At 41.4% G+C, this 27,443-nt stretch overlaps 1 protein-coding gene across 1 annotated transcript in view; it reads right to left on the bottom strand.

Moving 5' to 3' along the window:
* The window catches only part of LOC115644955 (putative uncharacterized protein DDB_G0272516), a 330,288-nt gene that overhangs the window by 71,225 nt on the left and 231,620 nt on the right, over positions 1 to 27,443 (bottom strand). The gene's annotated exons all lie outside the window — the stretch shown is intronic.

Below are 27,443 nucleotides of genomic sequence, written 5' to 3'. Positions count from 1 at the left end.
CCACTCCTTGTAACCAGATGTGTTTCAGAAGCTTTTTCTCCCCAATACTTAACTCTGATCCTCAAGTTACAAGAGTTCTGTATCTCCTAATGATAATAAAGTCAGATGGCATAAATGCAGTCTAAGCAATACCACAAGAGAAATGTCTCCCCATGAGAAAACACACACTTAGAAAGAGACATACATAGTTTTGTTTACAAGATAAATTTACATATTAAAGGCTGTATTTATCAATATTTGATTTAAAAGTCTGTGTCTGCACATTTATTGAACTGAACCAGATGGGTGAATTCATCTGCACATCTGTATTCATTAACACCAAAGGAGGGTGTCAAGCACAGCCACAGCACCAATAAAGGAATAACTATTTGGTCAGACTAAGTGTGATAGAGCAGAGAAACATCACATCAGCAGGCAAAAGGTTAAAGTGCACCTGTGGGCCCTGCCAGGTATATCTCCAGGGGAAAAAAAAAGGAGAGGACCTGACTCAGTTTAGGGATGACTGGTAGAGAAGCAGAGCTACCTCCTGCCTCTTCACATGAGGGGAGCATCACTACAAGCCTGACAGCCAGGACAGCAGCCAGGAAGAAGCACCGCGTCCCCAAATGAGAGAGAGACTGTTGAGGAAACTGTGGAGCATCCAGCAGTGAGTGAACATTACTATTTGACTGAAAGAACACTGTGATGCTAGGCCTTCTAGACTCTTACATCTACCCCACCCAGAGGGAGCTAAGGCTGTGGCAAGATACTGTAAAAGGTCCACAAGGGGTGGTACTCCAGATGAGACAATACAGACTGTTTGGACTATAACATCCCACATCCCAAACTGAAGGGACATACACAGCAAGCAGCCCAGGGCAGTGGACTTAAGACTCTCTACCCGGAGGTTGGTCCCAGGTCCCTCTACCACCCCTCCTTAAGGGCTGAGGCCTAGGTGCAAGTAGCAGTCAGAAGGTTCCCAGCCTAAGGTCAGGTGCCAAGCACCTCTCCCAGGGAAGCAAAGAGCTGATGTTAGGTGTGCTAATTGCTTGGCTGCCTGGCCCTCCAGGCACCCTATTACACAAAGCATTTCACCTTTGTTCATCAACCAACAGGCAACCTCCCTTACGGTTATATCCAACAAAAGGTAAGTTTTTATAATGTAGCAGTATGACAAATTGGCCTCCATACACTGTGCTCAGACAGGCCCCAATCTAATAAAAATTTAAGTGTATTCTTAACATTAAGAATGGAAACAAATGGGATAATTCACATGCTTAAAGTTAAGTGCTTTGTTCTGTCAGGACCATTTGGCTCCACTGCTGCAATCGTACGCAGGACATAAGAGCATATACTCACCACCACTTCTAATGCTTAAAAAAAAAACAAACTTACTCTAGAGAGGAAAATCATTTTATAGGATTAAGATCAAATTTTCAAACATGGCCAGCTTTAGACACCTACCCCCTGATTTTCAGAAGCGCTGAGTACCCACAACTCCAGCCAAAATCAATGGGAATTACAGATGCTAGGGCCCAGATTTTCAGAAAGGCTCAGCTCCCATAACCAGAGCCAGATTTCAGAGGAGCTCAGCTCCTCTTTAGACAGTAAAATAACTAAATGGATTTTCAATGTGTTCATCATGGTGAGTTCTGAACTCTTAAAAATCTGGCTCTTGTTTAATTTCCTAGATGGAAGCTGAGCTCTTTTGAAAATTTAGCCTGAATTGTGGGCATTGAGCTACTGAAAATGTTGCACAGAACTTTTAAAAATCTGGCCCTACATGTCTAAAATTGGGCACTCCAAAATGAAGGTAACAGAATTAGAAGCCCATTTTGACAATGTAGCCCTGATTATCCAGGCTGGGCAAATGGAGCTTTCTGAAAGAGGATTTGCACATGTGCGTATGCTTCAGTAATGGAGTTTTACCAACATGAAGAAAGGGAATATGCAAACAATGAACCTGAACCACCCTGGTTACTCCTGTTTTACACCAGTGTAATTCAAATGATATGACTAGAAGTTCCCCTCGGGTAAAGAGCTTTTCAATTCAGGTATCTAGAATGAATGATTTATTATTAAACCATAAAAGGAGCATGTAGGTAAATTTTCAAAGTAACATGAGAGGGTTGGTGCTGCAATAATTGGGTGACAGGAATCTTAGAACTAGAATGGGGAAAATGGAGAGAAAGGGTTGTACAACTAACTCTCCTTCCAATGCACTGAAAAACACCCTTTGAACAAAGCCCCTAAAGCCCAAACTATGCAACTTTTTTTTTAAGCAAAGGGAAAAATCTGTGCATTTCACTTTAAAGTCACTAATGAAAAAAACTCCACTTTCTAGAATAAGTCAAAGAAAAATTAAATGTGATTCCCTGTGCAGTAAGACTTTAAATTCAAACACTGACATAATTGAGGAGCTTAGTTCAGAATAACCCCCTGCCAGTCTGCAATATTATGTTTAAATCTACTGGAGCATGGCACAACATAAATATTGCATCGCTGCTTTGGAGCTTACAGCGTGTAACAAGTTTGCTTCACAAGGAAAATACTACATGTACTCCCCAGTAGATTGCTGAGTTACAGTAAATTCTCACTGAAGTGGATTGCTTTACATTGAATGAAGGCAAGTACATTAATTCTGGGAAGAAAAAAGGTTACATGTTGCGTACAGTTACCTGAATAAGTACTTTTTATATCAGCTGCATTAAGAAGGTTAAAATGAAAATTGTGTTTGAATTCCAACCTGCATGATGGATAGAAGGGACTCAGCAGCTCATACATGACTGTACGTCACTGTCCCTACCATCCAAAGAGATCTCTCTGAGAAATGGTTCTGTAGTCACCATTTGCTGCTTTCTAACATCTGGAAAGGAAACAGACTTCAAATTTGCTTGGAAAGAAGATCAAAAATAAAGATTGCAATTTTGTAGAGACCACACACACCCTGCAAATGAAAAAATATTGTACATTTCAAACAGAGCACAAGGAAGGGACTGTGCTGTCAGACATTATCATTAAATGGTAACTCCTTTTATATGTTATGTTCTGTCCTATACAACATATGATAGGTAAGATGCTGGTATAAGTCATCCAGAACATCAGCCTTCTGCTAATAACTAGACCTAAACTCCCCAGCTCCCAAACTTCACATGTGGAAGTCCCCATTCTACCTACAAGAGGTGGTGGCCGCTGCATAGTACTGACCCCTCTCGTCCCCAGATTCTGCACAGGGTGTTCCACAAACTGGAGATACGTATGTATGCACTGCGCACGATCCTGTCCCCCTCCCTATCCACCCTGCAGGAAATCTGATGAAAGTTTACTGCAGCCTGAGGCTATCTTAACGTTTTTAAATATAGGAGTTAGTCTGTGCCGTAAAATCTCCCTTAATACCATCTCCCGCCCCTGACACATGCACACTCTTAGGCAGAATCCAGTGTCAGGAGGAATATCTTTAGTAGCACAGCTCCACTGGCACCTTGCTTTCAGAGAGCCAGGGTAAGGGGAGGGTCTCAGGTCCTCTGTGCCAATGACCCAGGCCTCCAATGGATTCCTGAAACTCACTCAAACCTTTAAAGATGTGCAGATACTGGAAGCTAAACACAGCTTAGTCTGCAAGACACTCTGGTGACAATGCTAGGAAGTTCATCTCACAAAGCCTGCATCCCTTCTGACTATATCTGAGTTATTCCACAGGAGGAGTAATCTGCCCCTAATCTATGTGGTTTAAAATATAGTCATGCTTTAGCATGCCACTCAATTGTGAATCATGCCGTAAAACCAATTACTTAATACTGAGCTGTGATCAGAGTTAGGACAGCTTTATTGGTGCCTTTCCATATTATCACACTGTTAACATATAATCAAAATCTGTAAAATAATGGACAATTCAGTCTGTTTTTTCTATTGCATCAGAATGGCTTTGAAACTGCCTGAGCTCACTTTACAACCACACTTCTACTGGGAGTGGTGCCTGGGTGTCACCCCAGCTGATCTATGCGAATTTGTCCCTTGTACTTATCCTGCATGGATCTAGCACAAAAAAGCAGCCACAAACAGGAAGCACCTGGGTAGTTGTCATTTTCAAAAGGAGAAAGAGCTGGTGGAATAAAGTATTGTCCTTACAGTAAACTGAAAGCAAAAACCCAGTCCATTGCCAGGCCTCAGATCAGGGAAGATTCAGCTCTCACTTCGGCTCCAAAAGGAAAACCTCATGTATATTAACAATTAAAGTCTCTTTAGCAGATTGTGGTAGATGAATTCACTTTAAAAAGAAAATATCTGATTACAGTTGCTTATAAAAAAATCACTTGTGTTAGCTGGACTGAAGGATCAAATCCTCCATTCATTCGCAGAACAAGCATAGCTCAGTCACTGTGCAGTGTGAGTTTCCACACTGCTCCCCTTCTTCTCTGTCCAGAACATGCCTCATCCCTGATCTCTAGGCAGCTACATCTAGGTTTGAGAGGATAATTCTTTTTCCCAACCACCTAGGCACTGGAATTTCTATAGCAGCTACCACAAGAGTGCCAAGTAGTGCCAGTTGTGATCATACTGTTCAGGTAATCCAATATTTAGCTGCAGCCTGTCTACATCTATCTCAACTGCATGGCCATCTCACTGAATGGCCTCCTCTAACTTGAGAGATGATCAGCCCCCTTTGCCTCTGTCAGACGAGGTAATTGAGTTGGTGCCTACAATCTACGTTGGTCTGCCACCATCATACTAGCTTACTTAACTGGAGGATTGAGGAAGCCGGTCCTTTTTATAGGACTGCTCTACAATGTCTGTACATGCTCTGTCTAGAATTAATTCTGTCTCAACTCCTTCAGTTCAATACTCTAGCCTCAAGTGTGCTTTGCACCTCCCCTCACCTGGCAGGTACTACACACAAATCTAGAGTAAAATTAAGATCTATTCCTGAAATTCACACAAATGGCAGTTTCAATTTTACAGTTTGAACTCTAGTGAAGATTTTTAGTTAAAAGGAATCCCTCAGCCTGTTATAAATCAAATGTCTCTCTGTGAAATAGAGAGGGTAAAAATACAGGCTTGTTGAAGCATTCCTTGAACACTTGGAATTACCATTGATTCCACTTTGTTCCTTTTGCAAGCCTAGATTACAAACTTTGTGGCAGGCACTGTCCCTTAGTAGGTGTTCGTACAGCACCCAGAGCAATTGGGCCATGATCCTGAGTGTGGCCTCTGGGTAGTACTATAATACAAATAATAATTTTGTGTGTGAGAGAAACACAGGATCGTTCTGCTTGTGCGTCTGTTATTTCTGAAATAAATTTTCTTCTTCGGGGTTGTCACAAATCAAACATCCCAATGATAAAATTTCTTAATGGCACTACAGGAAATTCTCCACATGACCTTTCCTGATTCTTTGCAACCCCTTAGAGTCAGGGCAGGACAGCTCTGTGCTTGGCCACTGTACCATATTGTAACGTAAAAGCTCATTGGTTCCAACTACAGAGCTGTGCAGTTGTGTTTGTTTCAAGGTAAACAAACAAGTTAAAATTCTGCTCTTCTGAAAAAGAATGGTGTGAAAGAAATACTGTGGCAAATCTCTGCACATTAGGCGACTGATCCCACCATTCATACACAGGCAAAATTCCCTCTGAAGTTAATGTGTGAGGACTTCAGTTTGAGACCTGCATAGTTTACATTGTATTGTGCCACAGATTTATTGCCGATATTCCTGAGAGCAGGGTTTTCTTATCTGTGCTTCTGACGGATGTGATTTGCCATTAAGCGATGTGAAATCATAGACTCATAGGTCAGAAGGGACCAATCTGATCATCTAGTCTGACCTCCTGCATAAGGCAGGCCACAGAACCCCACCCATCCAATTTTATAACAACCCCTAACCCAGGACAGAGTTATTGAAATCCTCAAAATTGGTTTGAAGACCTCAATCTCTCTCTCTCTCTCTCTCTCTCTCTCTCTCTCTCTCTCTCTCTCTCTCTCTCTGGTTCAACAACTTTTCAATCATTGTACCCTGGAAATAAGATACCAACAGTGCAAATGTTAAGATCAACACTATAGGAGAGTTTGACTCTGGTCTACTGAACGTAACCAGAAAATGTACATATAAAACTTATGTTTGTGTTATAGTTGCAAGGAATCACACATCTGGCTCCCTTCTCCATGCCACAGTGAAAGATGTGGGTTACCAGCTAGTAAGTAGGACATTACCTAAGTATTTAAGCCCTAAAATGTGATTATAAACTGACAAAATCCCACTGTTGGGAATGATAGACATGGCACTTTTTTAGGCCATTTTAAGACCTCTTGTATCCTATAGGTTCATTTCAGCATGGACTTGTTCTCCATCACACAGCCTTAATACACCCAGAGCATGTACCATCTGTCAGATAGCTCCTAAGCAATGTGATGGAGGAGAGATGACACAAAGTGATGAGAATCCACTGCCTAACGTCAATCGTCATGTGGGGTGGGTGAGCGTGGAGTGAGAGATAGGTACATGGCAATGGGACAACACAGAAAAGGAAAAAAAGCACAAAGACAATCACTACAACTCATAATTCTATATCTTTTGCCTAGATTAAGTCTCAAGCTCATTAGAAATGCCGCAGATTAAAGTAAATGAGGGTGGGTATGGAGGGAAAGCCATAGCCCAAGAAATAAAGAGTAGTGGAGGAGGAAAGAAGCCTAATCTCTTCTTAGATTATATATTCAGCGTGGCAAAGACTATGCCATCCAATGAGTGGGCAGGTTTCAGTACAAATGAATAACAGACCCATTTTAATTGGGCCATCCCCTTGTAAACACACACAGTTTTTTTTCATTCCAAACTCAAATCATTTTAGATGCCAGACACTCCCTTGTCCTACACTGTAATGCTAACAATTCAACTTGATGATTCCAGCACCTCTCAAACGCCAGGGCTGTTTGTTTTTAAAATAATCTTTCTTGATTACATTGTTAAAGATGGACACATTTCACATACTGAAAACATCACAGGGCAGAATTAGCAGATTGATTTTCTGATCATTAAACAACTAATGTGATAGTTTATTGTGGAAGGGGATATTTTCAACATCTTTTTCACGCAATATGACTTTTCAGTTTTTTGGATCAAAGCAGGTTGAAGCTTTCTATATGGCAGCTAATCCATTTTCTATATCCCAGATTAACCTGTTGGAATTTTGACCTACATACAAGATTAAAATTAGAAGAAAATATAGATGGACAGTGGGTTGAAGATCCAATAGGAAATATTAGCATTGCTGTGTTCAAAGATGCAACCCTTGACCATAGGAGCTGTATTTTCATAATAATATGGTTGGAGAATTTAGGGTTAGTCATGGTTCCGAGGCACAGGCTTGGGTGATTGGGGTTGGAGGATCACCATCCCAGTGGGAGCTCTGGGAGGCATTGTACTAAATGATGTACAATAAAGAGTGGAACTTCTGGGTAATAGGTCATTCTCTCTAGTTATCTGCAAGTGCACATAAGAGTCTTGTATCTCTGCTTCCAGTGCGATGGCCACAGTATAACTTTTCCAAGGGTGCAGCATGAGATCCCATCTTCACTGAGGCAACAACTCTGGCTGCTGCGAAGGGCTGTTACTATTATTAGCATTACAGTAGTACCCACCAGCATCCCCACGTACAGATCCAGTCCCTGCCCCAAAGAGCTAACAATCTAAAACAGTGCTGGCAGCAAAACTAGCCTCATGTTCAGGGGAGTGCAGTTGTGCCTGCATGGGGTGGGTAGGTTAGAGAGAGAAGTGAAGAGAGAAGGAAACGAGGTCCCTTATACCCTCTCTTTCCTTTCCTTGTTTACCCAAGCAGAGCAAAGCACAAGCCATCTTTTATCATATACATCTACAGCTGGAGAAAAGAAACACTTGAAATTTTAATATTATGGCATCTCCAGAGACAAAAAGTTATGAGTTCCCTGTTTCCCTCTCCTTATAAAATGGCATAAGGACACCCACAGCACTGACCTACTGCTCCGGTACAGGGTGCAGATCTATTTTAGATTGGGATTTTACCAGTTGTGCAGTCAACATACCAAGCAACTACATTTGGTCACACAGGCAGACAGACACACATTCATTTGTGTCAGGATTTCCATTAGCACTTGCAACACCACAGTGACTGTGCTCCCATTGAACTCTTAAATGTGGCAGTCAGACCAAACCTTGCATTTCAAATCTGCGGAGCATATTTGCATTTGACATCCTGATTTACCAGATACCAGAGATGAAAGTTCATAGCAGTGTAATCATTCAAATAGTGCAACTACCAATTTTATTTCATTTAAAATTTACTGTCGTTCATACATGCTAATGAACACTCAGCCAAGTGAGCTCAGAAACATCACAGAGCAACAAGGCACTTTATTTACAGGGCTCCTTTCATAACAAGAGATCCCCAAGTGCTTTAAAACTATGTACATGTGGCAACACTTACATACAGTTGCTTCCAGAGGAAGCAGCCTGACCAGCTCATGATTTTATAGTGAGACCTATGGTATTTGATGCTTTTTCTTAAAATCTCTTCTCCTGGAGTCAGGTGATTGTGTGAAAATCTCAGCTTTCAATTTTTTTTTTTAAATAAAAAGGTAAATGTCTATCCCTTGTGGTTGAAGAATGATGCTCAAATGGCCAGAAGGCAAATAAAAAACTCAAACTGGGCTATCTATAGTCTCATGGTTTTTAAGACAATCTCATGTGGGGAGGGGCTGACTTGTGATTTTTGAATGCTTTGGGTTGGCAATACTAAGGAATGGCAATCACATAGCACACTGCACATCAACAGAGCAGGGATGAGGCAATTTGGCTAAGACCTAAAGTCAGGCAGCTAAGATCGCATTTAGAGCCTGATCCTGCACCACTCAAATCAGAAAGAAAGAGTTTTGCTATTGATTTTAATGGAACAGGATCAGGGAGCACGGTCACTTAAATAAAAGTGGCCTAGTTTACAGAGGTGCTGAGCACTTACAGTTCTCACTTACATTGCATGGTGAGTTTGACTCCAAAGACAGGGAAAGAAAACACCCACTACCCTTGAATGTGCATAAGATACAATCATATTTACTTTCTTTGACAAAAGACCTATAGCGCAAGGGCTGAAACTCTGGAATATATGTTTTCAGTTCAGTATATTTACAGCCAGACCCAGGACTCTACAGCAAAGTCGCACAGACCATGCTTGGTGAATCATCGGCTACAGGAACATGATTCCAATTGGAGGGTCAGGACAACATGTTCTGCAGTACACCAATGGCAATGGGAAACATGAGCAGCACTGGACTCTCTGAACAGTAGAGCCGACCTTCTGGAAGGAGAAGAACTCAGGATGGGGTATTAGTCAGCTCTTTCTTCGTGTGCTCTTGAGAGATCCTGCTTCATTTGAACAGAGTTGGTAGTGGAAGAAAATGTCTTTTATCTCTTGACTTTCTTCAGCACAAGACAAGATTTAACCTTATTTATCCTTATTGTTCCAGCTTGTGTGCACATGCATGTGTAGTTTTATGGTTTATTCTTACATAAAACCTCAACTTCCCATTCACCCACCATCCCCAAACAACTTCCCTCCCTTCAACCTCCCTCTTCATCCCTACTACTCCACCATCCCTTATTCCCCCTAGGGCCCTTCTTCTGCCCCCCAACATCCAAGTCCATCTATCCTACAGATCAATCCAAATGCTCCCAACTCCTGGTTGCAGCTATCACACACCCCCCGCTACGCCTTTCTCAGCTGCTCCAGTTTCCTATGGCTCACCATGGCCCTTCACCCTTAGCACTGCCATCATCATCCTATCTTCACTTTCTTCACCTGGGAGCATTATGCAGGGCTAGTGACCCTCCCCCAATTCTCCCCTCTCTCTCCTTTTCTTCTTGAGACTGTCAGGTTAGCCTCCCCCACCCCACCCATTCAGAAAAGCCTGCCACAGCAAATCTGCGAGCGGTGAGAGCCAGTGTGCTGGAACGAGAAACTGGGCCCAGGCCTGTCACCACAGGGTGAGTTGGCGTGTGGGGCAGGCTAGCTCTCCAACTTCTTCATCCCAAGGCCTCCCCTGCACACTGGGCTGGGATGGAGACAGCAATCCCCCTCCCTCTCCACACACACCAGAGAATGGGTTTTACTTAGACTCCCCAAAGACTATTTTCACCAGCTGCCTATTGCTATCTGAACTGCTGTCCAGTAAGGTCCTTTTGCTGGGACCAGGTCTCCTTAGAGACTTGGCACACGTGGATCTTTTCCTTTCACAAACCTCTTCCCTCCAGAAGCACATTTCCTAGGTCCCCTTTCCTGTGAGCTCTCTAACCAACTGCCCTGAGAAGTCCCTCTCCTCAAGAACTTCCTGTCCTCCGAAACCTCCTCGCTGAGACCTCATAACTCTTTGTTATGCACAGGTTTTCCTTAGGTACTTAACTGCCACCCAGCCACCTAGGCAATTAATTACTCACAGCTGGATCTGGGATGGCTCATTCTCTTTAGTGGAATCAGTCACAAGGAGACTGGATGCAAGACTCCCCACATGGACCAGCTACCCTGTGACAGGACCATTAAATGTTTGTCAAATATACAGTGGCAAAGTTCCTGAAGGATTGAAGCATTAAAATGACTTACACACTAACACTGATTAATTTCTGAACGCAGTCTCTCTGATACAGTCATCAATTAGATCAATTTAAAACCCAGGCCTTAGCAGTGCAAAGAAATTAAAGAACACTGAAGTTGTGGGGTGGTTATTTTTTAAATAGTGGCAATAAATCTGTACAAAATTATACAAAAAGTAATTAGGAACAAAACTATGGCCTGATTTGACATCATCTTTTTTCTTAATATGAATTTAACTGGATTATACATGCATAACTAATTGCTATATCTGGTGACCCATGATCATGGTATGAGTTCTGTATTACAAATGACCTTAGAGAGACAAGATGGAACTACACTATTTACAAATGACCTGACATTTAATTAGTTTGTATGATTAAATTATGTAAATATGTGTAAGTGATGGCCAAGTAGTTTAAACTTATACTACTCCTGGTATTATTGATATTAATACAGTATTGTCTATACTTCAGTATGAACACAAGATTTTTTTAAATCCACAAATATGGTCATCCAATTAAATTTAAATTGAAAAGAGCATCTTAGGTTTATAGAGTGGAATAGTTCTATGTTCCATTCAAACTTCAAAGATCAGTGAATACCTACTAAAGAATGAGGTAAAGCAATGTTTTGTATAAATTCATCTGGACACTAACTCATTTCCTTTATGATTTTCAATTCCATATTCCAAATTGTGAGTTTGGAACAGTTGTGTGTGGAGAGTTACACAAAAGATTAACTTGTTAGTTACAAAACATGTCACTATAGTAAAGGTTTTGTTTGGGAAGTACATAACTGGTCAGTCCTCATGTGAGATGGCTGTTTGCCATTAAAAATACACCAAAATAAGCAAGGGAATAAACAGAGATCAATACTGTATATGGCACAGTAAAAAAAGTCTCACCATGATAAAATATTCTTCTAGCAGCTCTATGGTGATATACTCACAGGAGATAACAGCAAGACAGTGTATAGCAAGTAGAAAATGAAAGTCATGCTTACCACTGGAGAACACCTATCATGTTATTTTACCACTGCTGCCCTTTGCCATAGTATATAAATGACTTCCACATAAAATCGATAGCAAAAGTGAAGTCCCAAGTAGATTTCATTGAGTATCAGGCATTTCTTCCTATTTGGGGTAGGCATTTGGTTTTGGGTTTTAGATTCTTATTAATTAATTTATTCATTCTTATGTTGTTTGGGATTTATTTGGTGGGAGGAGGTCTCAGGTGTTGCAAGTGTTGTTCTTATGGTGTAAAGGGCCTTTTGAAAAGGAAAGTTTTGCAGCACTTTCTATAGACAGTCAGACGCCTGACTTACCTAATCTCCTCTGGAAGTTTGTTCCATAAGCTGGATTCCCCTTGACCAAGGCCACATACCGTAGTGTATTGTAATTCCAGACATCTCTACAGAGAAACTCCTACAGACTGCAGAAGTAACACTTGCTTGGCTAGAGCAGTAAGGCATCTGAGTGAAACAGGCCAAATGTCAGTTTTTACAGCCAAGTTTATGTTGCCGAATAGATGAGAAGATTGTAGAACAGCAATACCTAGGCTTTAAAACTGAGAAATGACTGAACTCTGAGATGGAAAAGCAAATAATAAGATGACCTAGCCACTGTGAGGATGTGGGTCTTTAGTGGCATTATTTCAGTGGTAACAAGGATTTATCAATCTACGATTCCTTCCTATCAAATACTTCTAGCACAGGATATAAGGATAGATTCCTCTTTGAACTTTTTGGTGTTGGAGTATAGACCGTCTCTGACACACAAGACACCAATTTCACTGTTTCTCCCCCCCGCCCCGCGGTATCTCTCCTAATCTCAGATTTCTGATTTAGGTTTTATTGTGTGTCATCTATCCTGACAAATGTACATGTATTGCTGCCCTCTAGGACCAGATTAATCAAGGCACATAAGCACACGCATAGCCCCACTGACCTCAAACACCTTGCTGAATCTGGCCCTACAAGCAGTCATCAACTCCTCCAACCCAGAGAAGCTGGTGCTCTCTACATCTAGCAGTCTGATTTCAATTTTAAAGAGCTTTCCCAAAGCAGAGTCTCATCTACATAGCATTTCTCATCTTTAAAATGTTGCACAGGCATTTACTAATTAACTGTCTCAGCAGCCCTCCCATGGTTTTGTGGCATTCCACTGCCATGGAATTTGCCATGAAGATCCACTTACTGGTATAGAATTGTGTTCCAGAATTTAAGCTTCCATAAAACCCATTTTCTGTCCCTTACAGTTACAAGAAAGGTTACTTTTCATAAACCAGAAAGGCTGAGATTTTCAAAGCCGCCTAAACAATTTGGATGCAGAATTCCACATTACTTTCCATTCTGAAGGGGTATCTAAAATGGGCTTTGAAAATTCCTCATAGAGTACAATTGCAAACTGATTATGATATTTGAAATACATTTTTAAGCACAAGTTTAAAAAAAATGTACCAGGATAAATCCTACCTACTTTACTTGGCCATTGATTTCAAAAAGAGTACCTGAGTTAGGATAGGCAGGGCTGGCCTCACCATGAGGCAAACAGAGGCGGCCACCTCAGGTGCCAGACTGTGGGAGAGCGCCACTAGGACCCAGAGTGTAGAAAATTGTGTCTGCTGTTGGTGCATACATATTCTCTCTACTCTAGATGCACAGAGATGGTGGAGTGCTGTGCTGAAGGAAGGAGGGCACAAGAAACATAAGAGGCAGGCAGGAGAAAAGGAGAGAGGGAAAAACAGAAAGCAGCAGGAGCGGCAGGGAGAGAGAGAGAGGAGGAGCCTCTTATGTACCTCTCTAGCACCCCAGGAGCCTGGACTGATTAACACCAGCTTCTCATGGAGCTTCCTGTTTCCTGCTGCTTCCCTGAACCCACTTGAGAACAGGCAGTCAACTGAAGTAGTAGAAGCCAGTTAGGCCCTTAAGACGCTGATATCTTCCCTCACTCAGGCCCTGCTACCAGCCTGCTTTTTTGTCCCCTTCAGTTGAGTGTTGAAAGCCACTATAGCTAGCACAGAACAGTAGTCAGTGAAAGAAGAAAACGCCCCTCTGGGGCAGCATTCAGAAAAAGAAAGCAAGCAAAGGAAACTTTTCTATCTAAGTAGGAAGGAGCTCTCCTGAGATACATAGACAGAAATGTTCACAGTGAGCCTTCCAGCCCCAGTGAGGATGTGAGTGGTGAGGAGATGCCTGATCTTCCAGTTAGAGTGCAGGTGACCTGGCAGCTACTGCAGCATCCATATCTCCATCTCAAATGGATGTAATCATGCACATTCCTGAAGAAAAGTGTAGCTCAGAGAAGAGTGTGGTGGAGGCACAAGAAACAGCTACTGCTGAGTTTAGTTCCTTAAGTCTAGATGATCCAGGATTTGAGCAGTAGCCTGAGGGACTTCCTTGTACTGCATGGGCCACAGCAAGTGAAAAATTCATGTTCCTCAAAGACAATGAAAATAGAAGTTTCCATACAACACATTACTGGTGTGCAATCCCCAACGGTGTCAAAGTGGAGAGGCCATGGCTTATGTACTCAAAAACCCAGAATGCTGCATACTGTTTTTATTGCAAACTCTTCCAGTCTAATGTTCCAGCCACATTGGGTTCTACAGGGACAAAGGACTGGAAAAATCTGGCTAGGAATCTGGCATGCCATGAGAAGGCAGCAAATCACCAGAGGGCATTCCATTGGTGCAAAGAGCTTGAGATGAGATTAAGGTTAAAGGCCACTATAGATGATCAGCATCAAGAGAAGATTGCATCAGAGTTTTTTTACTGGCAAAATGTTCTGAAAAGGCTCATTGCCATTGTGAGAATGTTTGCTACCCAAAACCTAGCACTGCGTGGCACTTCAGATCAGCTGTATGTGCCAAACAATGGAAACGTCCTTAAAATTATGGAGCTGATGGCTGACTTTGATGCTGTACTCCAGGAGCATCTAAGAAGAGTCACCACCCAAGAAATGTACACACACCTCTGCCTTGGAAAAAACAATTCAAAATGAGATCATACCATTATTGGGAACAAAAATCAAACAGAAGATTGTGGCAGATCTGAAGTCAGCAAGATATTACTCTGTTATTCTGGACTGCACACCTGACAGCAGCCATATGGAACAAATTACTTTAATGGTGCGTTTTGTAACAACAACAGAACCTAGTGAAAATGTCCCTGAAATGGTGACTGTTAGGAAGAATTTTCTAGAATGTATTGACATTGATGATACTACAGGAGCTGGTATGACAAATTTGCTTCTTAAAAAGCTGGAAGACACGGGAATTGTGATAGCTGACATGACAGGTCAGAGCTATAATAATGGTGCCAATGGTGAGAGGAAAGAATAGAGGAGTGCAGACCCAGATCTGAGAGTTAAACCCTCGAGCTTTTTTTTTTGTCCCTTGCAGTTCTCATTCATTGAACTTGGTGGTCAGTGATGCAGCATCAGCTTCTTGTGAGGCTGCTGAATTTTTTAATGTAGTTCAAAGCATCTATGTATTTTTCTCTGCATCAGCTCATCAATGGCAAATTTTGAAGCAACATCTAGGAACATTCTTTCTGACACAGAAACCACTGAGTGCCACATGATGGGAAAGTTGAGTGGAGGCGATAAAGCCTATCAAACACCCAATTGGGAAGATAGATGATGCCATAGTTGCCACTATGGAGGATCATGCTGTGATAGGAACTGTTCGTGGGAGCACAGTGGCAGAGGGAAATAGAATCACTGGAAACTTACATCACTTCAAATTTCTGTGTGGCTTAGTGTTGTAGCATGACATACTGTTTGAAATAAATGTTATAAGCAAGAGACTCCAAGCAGGACCGGCGCCAGTGTTTTTGGCGCCCTAGGCGCACGGCCATTTCGCCACCCCGCACGCTGCTCCCGCTCAGGAACGCCTGCATCAGGTCTACCAGAGCCGCGGGACCAGCGGACCCTCCACAGGCATGCGTACAGCAGGTCAACCGGAGCCGCCTGCCGCCCCCCCCCCCGGCAAAATGCTGCCCCCCAATAATCCTGGCACCTTAGGCGATTGCCTAGGTTGCCTAAATGGAACCGCCAGCCCTGACTCCAAGGTGTTGACCTTGATATATGTGGAGCAATGAAACAACTGGACAAAGCAAAGTGATACCTACAGTCTTACCAGTCAGATGAGGGATTTCAAAACGTTCTGAAGCGTGCACAGACATTGGCAGAGGAACTTCTCACTGAAACTATTTTCTCACCCATTCAAGAATACAAGAGTCACCGAAGAAGATGACATTTTGATTACGAGGCACTGGATAATCCCATAAGAAACCTCAAACAATTATTCAAAGTTGAATTCTTTAACCAGGTGCTAGATTGTGCAATACAGTCAGTTGAGGAATGTTTCATGCAACTCAAGGAACACAGCAGTATATTTGGGATGTTGTATGATATTACCAAACTCCTCACTATACCTGAGGAAGACCTACACCAGCAATGGAGGGCACTAGAGACAATATTGATACATGATGACATGAGTGATATTGATGCAAGTGATTTACGTGATGAACTGAAAGCCCTTTCAAAATACATTTAAGCAGGATCAACTCCAAAGGCTGTTCTGGAATATATGTGCACAAATAAGATGACCACCTTCTTTCCAAAGCTTTTGTTGCTCTGTGCATACTTATTCATAGATTCATAGACTCTAGGACTGGAAGGGACCTCGAGAGGTCATCGAGTCCAGTCCCCTGCCCTCATGGCAGGACCAAATACCATCTAGACCATCCCTGATAGACATTTATCTAACCTACTCTTAAAAATCTCCAGAGATGGAGATTCCACAACCTCCCTAGGCAATTTATTCCAGTGTTCAACCACCCTGACAGTTAGGAACTTTTTCCTAATGTCCAACCTAAATCTCCCTTTCTGCAGTTTAAGCCCATTGCCTCTTGTTCTATCATTAGACATTAAGGTGAACAAGTTACTTCTAACACCTCCTGTAACAGTTGCCAGTGAAGAACGCAACTTATCCAAGCTGAAGTGAATAAAAAACACATCTATGCTCCACAATGAGACAGGAGAGTCTGGTTGACCTTGCAACTACCTCAAAAGAGCACGAGCTGATCCAGACTGTGGACCTTCAGGAAGCAGTTCATATCTTTGCAATCAAGAAGGCACAGAAAGCACCACTTTGATTATTCAAACAGATAAAAATGACAGTGTTTACTATGCAGACAAGAAAAGTTACATTTGCTATTTAGGCGTTTGAAAGTTAAGTGTTACTTAAAATTTTTTATCAAGGCATTTTAAAGTTGTTAGTTTTCCTTTACTGGGGTAGGTAGCAGAGCAGTACCATGAGAGGAGTAGAACAGGAAGAAGGCATAATTGATACCTTTCAAAGTTTTGGCCCAAGTGAGGGGGCATGGGGGCATCATTTGAGCTCCTCGGCTCAGGTGCCAAAATGTTGTGGGCCGGCCCTGTGGATAGGTCACTTTCGGGACTCTCAATCATGATGTTACTTATTTTAAAAATTGAAAAGGATGTATGAATAAATGCAAAGTTTACTAGAAGGGTAGATCTGGGACTGTTTTTTGTTTGTTTGTTTGTTTGTTTTTAAACCACCACAAAAAGTACAGTTGTGGTGGAAGAAGCTGACAAATTTCACCAACTCTTTTTATGTTAAGATACATTATTTTAAAAAGACTCTAGAGGCAAACTCTATGAGCACTGAATATTCACCATGTGAATATACTCTTAACAGTGGAAATATAGGACAATCTAGTGTCATTTTTAAATAAAATCCATTATTCGTTATTAAAAAAGAAATAGATCAGCTCGAGAAATCCCACACATTTTGTGGTTACATGCCTGATAGCAGCTTAAATTCTTTGTAGAGTATTTTACAACCACATTAAAATGGGAAATAGACTCGTATATATCAACCTTTTATCATATCTTCATGTTTACAGCCTCAAAATAGAGACAAGTTCCCAAATACAAAGGAAAGCTACACTGGATATATCACACAGAAAAAAAAATATCCAGGCACAGCCAGGAAATTCAAAAGCATAGGGAGTTGAGACAAAAATCTGACCTAATGTATCATGAAATTATAATACAGTATGGTACATAACATCCTCAGGGTTCCAAATATCTATATCACAATCAAGTAATCAAGATAAAAAAGAGCAACCAGGAACAGGTACTTTGATTGTGTAAACTGATAGAGCGCCATAGAAGTCAGAACATCTATTTATACCAGTTTAAGATCTGCCCCACTGTTTATGTAGGACATCCAGTCATTATCCTCTGCTTAACAGAGCCAGATGGAACACAAGTTCACCAACCCAATTGCTAAAGCTAGGTGGATATTAATGATGCTGATGCTGATGCACAAACAAAAAAACAAAGGGAATCGATGTTGACTTATGTTCCACTCTGGAGGGGAATGAAAATCAAGGTTTTTCGAATAGAAAAAAGGCAAAATAAAATGTTTTCACACTTCCAACAGGGTAACAAAAACAATGAAAATTCTGGAATCTATGAAAAGTGTTCAACAATCTCATGCTAAGCATCCATGTGTAATTAATATACACCTCTATCTCGATATAACACTGTCCTTGGGAGCCAAAAAAATCTTACCGTGTTATAGGTGAAACCATGTTATATTGAACTTGCTTTGATCCACTGGAGTGCACCGCCCCCCCCCCCGCCCCCCGAGCACTGCTTTACTGTGTTATATCTAAATTCGTGTTATATCGGGTGGCGTTATATCGAGGCAGCAGTGTACTTGGGAATGGAGTGGAAGAAGACACGGTACCAACTAAAAAGGTTTACATTTCAACCCTGAAGGGAACAGAGGGCAGTTTATACCTATTTGTTCTAGTAATCACATTCTCATTAGTTTAAATAGCTTGTCTCCTCTGGTGTTCATGTCCCCGCTGTATTTATAGAGAGTTATCATATCCCATCTCAGTCTTCATTTCACTAGGTTAAACAAACCAAGCGCTTTTAGTCTCTTCTCATAAGATAGGCTCTCCATTCCCCTAATCATTCTGATAGTCCTTCTCTGCACTTGTTCCAGTTTGAATTCATCTTTCTTAAACATGGGTGATCACAAATGTACACAGTATTCCAGATGAGGTATTTCCAGTAGAGAAAAGGAAGAACTGAAACTATTGTACAAGGCACTGGTAAGACCTCGCCTGATATATACTAGAATCACATTTGCCTCTCCTAACTAATACACCCAGGTCTTTCTTTTCCTTTGTTTCTAACAGATCAACCTCTAGTTTAGCAATTGGGTGGTGAACTTGTTTATTAACAAGAATTTCAAGCAAAAATTCTTGTTAATAGTCTTTTTGTGCTATTAAATGTCATCCTATTTCTATTACTTCAGTCCTCAATGCCCACCAATTCTTCTTGTATAATTAGCCTGGGCAGAATTCAATTTTTATATACAATTTTTACAGGTAATATCGATACTTATTTTTAAACATTTCCCCCAATTTTTATCAATTTAAATTTTCACAGTTGTGGGAAATAATGGGGTTTAAGCTTTTTTTTTATTATCAATTTAAGTTCTTCAGCATTGCAGGAAATTATTGGATGAGCATCAGGCAATAATTATTTAATGACAGAAGATGATGTGATTCAAAAAGTTAAAGCTTTATAACCATTAACACACAAATTGTTAATGTAACATGTCAAAATATACAAATTGAACATCTTTAAATCAAATTCTAATAATTTCTCAAGAAGCATTTTTCTTACTTTGCCTCTGTATATTTTGATTACTAGCAATGGAAATATTTTTTCATTGGTTTGTGTGCATCAGTGAAGTTAACATTTACCACTAAAAATCTAATCCGTCCACATTTATGTATAATATTCTAATCCTCTTCTGTACTGATGAAGCCTTGCAATTTTGGGTCACCAGCAAATTTCATTAGCACACTTCTACTTATTGTGCCAAGGTCATTATCTTCTCCAGATGAAGAAATAATTTTCCATGCAATACCATATCAAATTTTTACTGAGTAAAAATCAATTTGTTTCATAGAAGCATAATAGGCAGGAGACTGCCAAAATAAATGCTGATACCTTGCAGCCACTGAAGTCAATGGCAAAGTCCCATTGCCTTCAGTAGCGCAGAATCATGCCCCAGAGTGGGCACCTCCCAGCTTCCTTCCACTGAGGGGTTTGGGCACTGCACTATCTATAACGCTGTTCAGGTTACGCAGCGATGAAATACCAGATTTACAGTGGCCCACACAATCTTAATTCAATCCCCTTGTGCACTGAAATACAGTTATTAATCAGAAGATCACATATGGTTTTTACCATAGGACCCCTGCTTCCTTCAGTGCACAGGATGAATGCAGGCACACTGAAGCCTCATGGGCCTTAAAATTGTCAGTGATTTTGGCAGGCTGCCAAAATGTTCATGAGGCATGCAAGTAAGACAGTGAAATGGTGATTTTTAGAAATTTCTCTAAGTAGAAACTTCCTGGCACCTCACTAACCATATCTCCCTGCTCAGCGTCAATGGCCTTCAGCAAACAAACCCAAATATAACACCATTAAAAAATGAGGACTATGGGTCATACAGGAGTGGGCAGTGATTAACACTGGAAAACCTCATTTTAAAAATAAAAGTTTTCTACAGGGTTTGATGTGTTTTATCTCTATGTGCAGAGTGGGCACAATATACGATAGCAGAACAAGTACTGTATGAACCAACATAACTTCCCTCCATCTCAGCTGTCCTGGAGGGAAAAGGTCTAGCTAGTGCAGTGTTACTCAGTACAACATCTAGCTGACAGAGAGCTCCATAATCCCTACGGTACAAAAAAAGGAAGTAATATCCTGAGGCCTGAGTGGACCAGAGTCAAGAAAAAGCCTGAGGCTGTGTATGGGCAGAAGGCATCATCAGGCTGAAGACTGTAGCCCGGGAGATGGCTGCTGAGAGAAGGCAGGTGGCCTGAGATCTGAGACTGAATATTAAGAGATGGGCATCTCAGCAACCTGTTGCTGGCAGGAGGCAGCAGTAACCACAGCAGGAAGTATAGCACAGTGGTCTGCAATCAAGTGACGTAGGGCAACTGCACTTGTGTACCAGAAGGGAGGAGAGGGAATGCCAACAAGGCTGTTTTCTTTATGCTCCTGTACTAGACTGCCCTACGGGGCTGGGTTAGGGACTGTTTGGTTCGATCTTTCATTATTACTATTAAAATAATTGCACTTAAAATATTCACATCTTTTAATTTCTATTAGCCCATCCCCTCCCTCCGCTTCTAGGCAGGTGCATTAGGGCTAGGCACAGTCTGACCCTTCATATTCTATGTGCAGTACATTATTTAGACAGAAATGGGCCTCCTTTGGTCAATATGTATTCATCCAGTAGGCAGGAATGGCTTGGTCCTTTGTTAAAAAGGCACGGTCCCTTTCAAATACATATTTACCCAGCAGACCAGCATATCCCTGAATGCATGATGTGCCAATATTTCCTTCTGCTGTGGGAGTGCAGTAAAATACTGGCTGCTATTAATGTACCTCGGTGAATAATGGCATACAGCTAATTTTCAGACATGAATGATTAAGCCGTTCATACAGTATATGAGCATAAAAGGCTATTTCCCCACACTTACAGTATATTTGATTTGAGAACCCAGTGGAGCGAACCCACCCTCATGGCAGTATAAGGACAAGTTACTGAACAAGCCAATTATTCTTGTGCATCCATGTTCCAGCATGGCATACAAATTCAGCAGGAAAGCTGCGACACTCCTGCAGACGACAATATTCCTGCATTGCTGTTCAACAGCAGCTTGCAGGTTCTATGCAAGTTTTCCCGTTTGGGTGCAATGTGTGTATATTTTTTCCAAATGCTTTATAAATGGAGTATGGTTTAGAATGGTTCAATCTTCAGAATGTATCAGATTACATAGGGCCCAATTCTGTAACCCTCTCTCATGCTGAATAGCAATTATTCACATAAGCTGTTCCATTAAAGTCAACTTTGCAGCAGCAAGAGCCAACAGCCTCAAGACAGGAATTGCCAGACCATTTAATTATTCTTTATAAAGTAAATTGCCAATGCCACAGCGCAGACCTGGGTTTGGTATTTCCAGCTCAGGATCCTTGCTCCCTGGCAATGCATATTTATGTAAGTATACTGTGGATGAGATATAATCTTGAAAATACAGGATCACATGTATAACTGGACTCAGTGAAAGAATCCTACCCTAATCCATGAGGGCCCAGTTCCATACTCCTTTAAGTATGTTAAGTAGCACTTAATCTCGCTGCTAGTGTAAATGCTACTAAACATGAGTAAGGATTATTGATTTGGCCCTGATTTGTCAAGGCAGATTGCTTCTGGCAAGTGCAGTTATACACTCTTCATTCCTGCACAGATATAAGAAAGCCGCAGTTCTGTATTGTGACTGATAGGAGTCCTAGAGGTTATGCATCATGAAGTAGTCCTGGAAGTTATGAATTGAAAGTACTCTCTCTTTTTATGTGTGTATTTGTCATCCTCCATCCTCAGCAAACTGCTGCGTGTCACATCCACAGTGTAACTATATAAACACACACTGCCAAGGAACAAGGATCCTGATTCTGTATCACCAAGCCCAGGCCTGCACATGTGGCTGTCACAATTCACTTTTTTATATAGAGTAACAGGCTTTGGCCTTTCCTCTGTGAAACAACCATTGGCTATTCTTTTTTACTAAGATGCTATACTAAGAGATTATGAAAGGTGTTTCACACTCACACCTATCCCATAACCTACTGTATCAAAACATTTGGGCATTATTTTTGAGGCATAAATTAAAGGAGAAAATGCATGGGCATTTAACAACAATCATGAGAAATTAGGGTAGCCAACTTTCAAATGTCTGAAAACCTTCACCCCCCAAGACCCTGCTCCTGCTCTGCCTCTTCCCCTGAAGCCCCGGCCCCCGCTCTGCCCCTTCCCCCTGAGACCTCATCCCCTGCTCTGCCTCTTTCCCCCAGACCCCATCCCCTGCTCACTCTTCTCCCCCTGAGCCCTATCGCTCACTGCTCTCCCCCGTCAACTCCAGTCTGAGCTGCCCGGGGGACTTGCAAACCCCTAGCAGGCCACCTGGGAGTGCAGGTCAGAAGAGTGATGCGGCCGCATGGGAGTGGACAGACAATCCTGCTGGCAAGCTAGGACATGGCCCTCCTGCCCGACAGCCTCCCACGTCTCTCTGTTCTGCCTGCCCAGCAGCCCTCTTCCCTGCCTGCTTGACCCATCGCTGCCCCGGAGCTCCCTGAGAATGCAGTGGATGGAAGAAACAGCTGGCGGCACAGTTCATGTTCCTTCCCTCCTGGGGAATGTTTCGTGCCCACTGGGAGCCCCTTATTCCACTTGCCATGGGCCCCTACACTCCATCCTCTGCCACAGCCCGGCAAACCATTTTCCTCAAAGGGGCTGCCCGAGCCAATGCATGCGTGCTGCCACAGGAGCTGCTGCTTCAGGGCCTGGCGACAGGTTGCCACTCCCCCCATCCCCAGCCACCGTAACTGGACTTTTAGTGTCTAGTCAGTATATCTGGCTGGACACCGCTAGGTTCCCTTTTCAACCAGACTTTCTGGTGGAAAACCAGACACTTGGCAACCCTATGAGCAATGCATTTATAGTATTCTCTACAATATGCTGCATACGTCTAAATCTCTTTGAAATCGTATTGCTAGGGGAAATGGAGAAAGCTTAGATTTTAAAATCTTTAGAGAGAGTTTTTTGCATATTTAAGATGTTATTGTAAACATGATGAGTCCAAAGCTGTAGTCCCTACTCAGGGAAATCCCTCACAAGTCATTGGGAACTAGGTGCATGAGAACAGGCCAAGCCTGGCTTCCTTTGTGAGTGTAGGAGTTATATCACCATGGGCAAGTTTATTCATTCAAAGCATTCCACACCAAGGAACTGAAGATTAACATTTTGTCTTTATCTTTGCCATTCTTCTAATTCCCTCAAGTAAGGCACCCTGCCTCATCCCAGTTACTACTCCTTCCTTCCTTCCTCCTTCCCTCCCCTCCCACCCCCCTGGACACAAAGGGCTTCCCATTTCAAGTCTCCCATATGGCAAATACGCTGGAAAATGCAGGGTGATTCTCCTCCACTCCCTCCCCACCAGCCCACTTGTCAGTTGTTTCCCTGCAGTTCTCCAGTTCCCCTCTTCACTACCCACTTCTAATGTTCACATTTAGAACAAGCAGCAAGGGAGGCAAATTGTGTTAGGGGCACGAGAGGTGAAATTCTGGCAAGTGGCAACAAGGAGAATTGAAATTTGCTCCAGGCAAGGGTCCTGATTTGCCTTGCCTCCTGGTGGCCAGAAACCATCCCTCATTCCCAGCAGACTGATCCCTCTTAGAATAAGATCTTAAAAGACAACCAGTTCCCAGGCATCATCCACATATCAATCTAGAAATTGAATGATGTTTCCAACTATGATGATAAATAAGATTTGAAACACTCTAATGCTATCACTAGAAAAGGCTATCCAACACTATTTAATGTAGCCAAGTGCCACCTGATTGACCAGCCACAACCTCTGATTGACTTACTGCTTTTTCCAATTGAAATTTTGAGAGAAAGAAAAAAAATTGAAATTCTCCCCCTATATCCTCAATCCACCAAGACGTTAACAAAGCAGCTAACTGCCCATTTCACAGCCCTCCTCCTGTAAGTCTTCTGAATGTTTCAAATTGCCACAGTTTGTTAATTGCTACACAAAAGTTACCACATTAATGCAGCTTGGATGCCAAGAATAGTTTAAATGAAGTTAAATGAGTAAAGCATGCATAGTAGTTTCCATTGTTCAGCCTCATAGACATTCAGTGAATTGTATAATTGGGCATTCTAACACTTACAACTCATTTGGTTCATTACAGAGTTGCCTGCACTCAAACAAACATCTGCAAAAAAAAGTGCAAATGCACAGATCTAAGAATCCTTCATGAAGAAAAATGTTTTATTTGAACTTCAGAGCGACTTTACATACATTTCTTACAAGTAAGGGTCTACTCCAAGAGTAATGCTGTGCCTTCATCCTAAGAAGGATAGCCAAGATATTTTGATATTTTCTAGGTGACTGTATTGGGACACGTGTAAGAGTAGGATGAGAACTATGCAAGAAACTTTTAATTTTAACCTATGCAAAAACTCAAAATCCTCATCTGGTTTAAAGTTTCAATAAAGACTTGAAAAGTCAGTGGGATGTTTGCAAACTTTGAGTGAACCTGATACAATTTACAGTTCTTAGTGTGAAACTAGGTGTAACTGTGCAGTTTCAATTGTTTCACTTTGAACGTGTCAGAAGTAATAAATACATATTAAGGCAGGCATAGTAGAAATTGTATGTGTGCAATTTTACCCTCACCACGCCATATCAATGTGCCTCAGTCAGAACCTCAGAAACCCTTGGTATTTAGCTCTTTTCAGTAGCCATTTCCTATCATGTAAAAACTATGATATTTTTGTGATTGGGCATCTATTTTTCATGTTATATGAGCTACATTTCTGAAGTAGCTCACACAAGAGGAAAAAGCTACCACACTGGTTGATCGACACCCCAAAATCTAGCATTAGAGATTGTAAAAAAGTTTGATAGAACATTTTTTTTGTCAAATAGAAACTTTCCACAGGAATGTTTCCATTTTGATGTAATTTTATTTAGGAAAAAATATGAGGAGTTGTAATAAAAAAATCATAGTGAATATTTTGGATTGAAAACAAATTCTGAAGCATTGAAATTTCTCAGAGAAAAACTCCAAATGTCAACCAGGTTTACCTAACATTAACAACTTACTTGGAATCTGAGTGAGTTTTCTTATTAATACAGTAAATCAATGTGTTGCTAACTCACTATTTCACCACGTCTCATAATATTTAGTGTTTTTTTAAAGCCCTACCTCCTGGAGTCACGTGAATCTCATCTTTCATTTAAAAAAAAGTGAATCCTTGAAGCTTAAAAAAAAGACAAAAAAACCCAACCCAACACAAAAACACCACACCACAAAATGCAAATAAATTAAAAAATTTTTAACGTTTTATTATTTTTAAGCCAATTTTAGGATGGGGGGGATTGACTCATGACTTTTGAATGCGATGGCAAGCAATATTAGTAAAATATAATTCATTATTTATAAAAGGAAGAGAAGGCATAAAACAACGGAATAAAGGAAATGGCCAGCAATGTTCTAGCTCTACAGTAACTGCTGTACTGTTTTACTTGAATACAAGAGCCAATTAAACTAAATAGGAGTGGGTATGTTGTATTTATGGTAAATCTGTGTACATTTTTTAGATTCACGACTTTATTATTTAAGGGCCCAATCCTGCAAAGACTTATTCCCAGGAGTAATCCCAATGCAGTCAAAGGGACTACCAAGTACTGGCAATGTTACTAGCTGTGAGTATGATTGACAGAACTGGGTTATAATGTTAATCACCTATGTGTAACAAGCAACTCGGGCTTAGTCCCCGAGAGTACTCTGAAAGTAGCAGCTAATTATGTATTTTTAAAAATATTTTTTTCTACAGTGATGTTGCAGAAAACTGGTTCTTTCATTCTTATTCCCTTCTTCCAATACCCCCTCTTAAACTTAGTTATAAATAAAAACTTAATTAAAATTTTTCCTTGCTTCATTTGCGCCTCTGACATGAGTCACCAAAAAAGTGTGAACCAGCTCTGGGAGAAAAAACAGCAACTGTTAACACAAGGTGCTAGACTGCAATGGACAGCTGCAATTCAGGCCAGTGGGTGCAGAACCCTTCAGAACCTTGATACGTTATTCAGGTATACTGCTATCACTTATTTATGGCTACATTTTTTATTTTCCCCCAGGCCTGGAAAAGTCAACAACTGTGGCACAACTGAGCCCCTCAAACTTCTAACGGGAATCTTTATCTATTTTTCTGGAATGGGGGTGGAACAAGTGATTTCCTTTCTGCTTTATTATATCTACATGTAAATGTAACACTATCACTTTATATTTTTAATGCATTACTAAGCTGTGTGTATCATACATGTGTTATTAGCACACTTTTGTATGGGAGCGAGACATGGACCTTATACTCTCCTCAGGAAAAGAGGCTCAACAGCTTCCATATGTGTTGCCTTTGTCGAATCTTTGGATCTCCTGCAGGGACAGAGTCACCAACACTGAGGTGCTTGAACAGGCCAGCATACCCAGCATGCAAACACTCCTCAGACACGCCTCCACTGGGGAATGAATGATGGGCATATCCCAAAGGACATCCTCTATGGCGAACGGGATTGTGGAAAAAGACCCAAAGGACGCCCAAAATTGTGTTTCAAAGATGTGTGCAAGTGAGACCTCAAAGAAATGGACATAGATGTGGACAACTTGGCAGACCACTCTCAGGACTGCAGCCTTTGGAAACAAGAACTAAAACAAATGTTCTGCACATTCTTTTTTACACAGTTAATTCAAAACCAGCTGAACAATGAAGTTAAGATTTTCCAAAGTGTCTAGTGATTTTGGGGGCCCAATTTGAGATACCTTAAAAAGACTCAAAAGTTGGGCATCAAAAAACCAAGGTACTTAACTTCACAGGACAGTTCAAAAAAATTTGGCATAAAGCTGGAAACAGTATGTAACTATGCCTCATCGAGGAACATCTATATAATCAAATGATTTAGGAGAGGGATTAGGGGGAGGAGGGGAGAAAAATGTCTGGATAATTGCAATACTGACTAATTTAGTGGATGGAAGATGAGGCCAAGGTGAGATCAAAAGCTATGCATGATTCGTATTAACTGCCAAGGAGCAGAAAACTTTAAAAAATCTGAATGTTCATACTTACAATCCTGAGACAAAACCAGACATCCTCACTC

The sequence above is a fragment of the Gopherus evgoodei genome, chromosome 2 (assembly GCF_007399415.2).
Source record: "Gopherus evgoodei ecotype Sinaloan lineage chromosome 2, rGopEvg1_v1.p, whole genome shotgun sequence".
NCBI classification, from domain to species: Eukaryota; Metazoa; Chordata; order Testudines; family Testudinidae; genus Gopherus; species Gopherus evgoodei.
Note: the sequence above shows the minus strand (reverse complement) of the source record. Positions and strands in the feature narration are given on the sequence as shown.